The sequence below is a fragment of the Onychostoma macrolepis genome, unplaced genomic scaffold (assembly GCF_012432095.1).
Source record: "Onychostoma macrolepis isolate SWU-2019 unplaced genomic scaffold, ASM1243209v1 Scaffold239, whole genome shotgun sequence".
Classification (NCBI taxonomy): Eukaryota; Metazoa; Chordata; class Actinopteri; order Cypriniformes; family Cyprinidae; genus Onychostoma; species Onychostoma macrolepis.
In genome coordinates, this window is record NW_026704752.1 from 4,961 (window position 1) to 7,014 (window position 2,054).

General features: G+C 35.2%; 1 long non-coding RNA gene across 1 annotated transcript; it reads right to left on the reverse strand.

Moving 5' to 3' along the window:
* Positions 1-279: 279 nt before the first annotated feature.
* LOC131535334 (uncharacterized) lies at positions 280-1,090 on the reverse strand. Its single transcript, XR_009269595.1, has 3 exons — positions 961-1,090; positions 482-545; positions 280-301 (listed from the first exon to the last, which is right to left on the reverse strand). It is a non-coding gene; the product is annotated as an uncharacterized LOC131535334 (long non-coding RNA).
* Between the last annotated feature and the right edge of the window lie 964 nt (positions 1,091-2,054).

The window sequence follows — 2,054 nt, forward strand, 5'->3', positions numbered from 1 at the left end:
GTTCTTTATATCTAGTTCTGTAAATAAATAAATGCACTTGAAGATTAAAACAGACTGCACATAGCTAAACATTTATCAAATAGGGAGAAAAGACAAATCACAACTGAAAATAACAATATATTTAAATGATAACTGTAAATTCTCAGCTGTCTCACCATGTTTAGGGGCTGCTCTTTTCAGTTTTGATGTTTTTGCAGTTTTTCTTCAAGTGGCCTTACCACATTCCCATTTGTGTCCCTTCACCTCCACTTCACGGTCGTGGGATGTGGCTTAGACCTTTGGCTTGATTATTTTCCTCTTTCTAAATTGCAAATATATTTTACAGGTTTTTAATTAGTTTACACTTACCTTTCATGAATAATATATTAGCCTATATAACTATTCAGTATATAGTTCACTATTCTGTAGTTTTCTTTCAAATATTTTACAGAGAAAAGAAGTCAAAGTAAATTATTATTCAAGATACAATTTCTAAATTTACCAGCATATGATCAAGAAACACATCTCCAAGAAGATGTGCTGCTTCTAAAGAGCCTCTGGACATTCTGCTTGAACAAATGTAAAATAGGGAGGGAAAAATAATTAAAAGAAATTCAAAAACAAGTTGGGTTAAATCAGGATTACAATGAGTTGATTAATCCACACATCTGTGATCGACACATAATGCCTGGCATGCACATAAAGTAATGTGATCTCATCATAATGTAACCAAATACATATGATGCATCAGTAAAAAGTCATCTTTGCGCACAGATGACACTTACACTAAGTTTATTCTAATACATTTAATGAAAATGATTTTAAACAGACATTAATCGCCTGGCAACACTGTGGCCTACAAGCTCACTTAAGAGAATAACGTTTGATGCTGACAGCATTGACACACATTAGAAATCCGATTAGCACTTGCATTTACGATATTTATTTATTTATTTGTTCATATTTTGGCTAAATACTTACTTTTGTGTTGTGATGATTGACAGCTTCGACGATGCACGGCGTCGCACGAGTTGAACTGGAGAATCATCGGGCGCGGATAATGATGAGCGGCTAAACGATTTGATTGGGTTCCGGGCGGGAGTGGGTGGTTCCTGAATCAGCGAAGGGTATTTCTATAATAAAAATACATATCTGATATGACTTAATATATAATTAGCATCAAACAAACAATATAATTCTTATTCTCAAGGATTAAAGATTAAACGGAAAAAAAATGATTGCAAAACCATCAATTAGGTGGCGGTATGCACTAAGCATGTAAATGACCATTGAACAAAAGAAGAAGAAAGAAGCAGTATGGCGCGCTTATTCTTAGCGTCCGTTTCCATAGTGACTCGTCGATTCGTCACTCTGTTGAGAATGTCTTGAGTCTTAACCAGGAACATACTCTGAGTTGAATGAACTTACTCCCGGACGCGTTTTTGGAACCACATACCTCGAGTAAGCAAGGTTTGGGGTTAATCAACCGAAAGTTCAGGGTTTATCTGACGGTAAGTTAACCATGCTTTCTGGAATACACCCCCTGGTCAGACAATGCTGTTGATAGAGTTGAAGCTGTGGTTGGGCCATACAAATTGGACAACTCTTCCTTGAAAACTTTGCAAGGGAGTAACTGGCTATCAGATGAGGTAGGAAGTTAGGAACAAAGATTGCTTTGCACATAATGTTTTGAAATTGTAACAAATTGTGTCTGTGTAGAGGTTAAAAGATCAAAATGATCATATAAATGATGGAATCAATGTGATTCAACTGTAATAGAAAAATAAAAAAAGAGTTAAAATCAATATGATATCAATATGTCTATTTTCCCCTTTATCAGGTATAAAATACATAACAGTGTATTTTCATAATGATTTAAAGCGATATAGTAGTAATGAGACTGGTTATTTCCGTGAATATATGCGAAAGCATGGTGTTTGATGCAAACAAAGACTGTAACGTTACCTATGCTAATCGGCATGCTTAGCATGCTAAACATCAGGGTGGAGAAAACTAAATGAGACGTATCTCACAGTGGTTTAAGTGGAGCAGAACGGTCTATTTGTACAATGTTA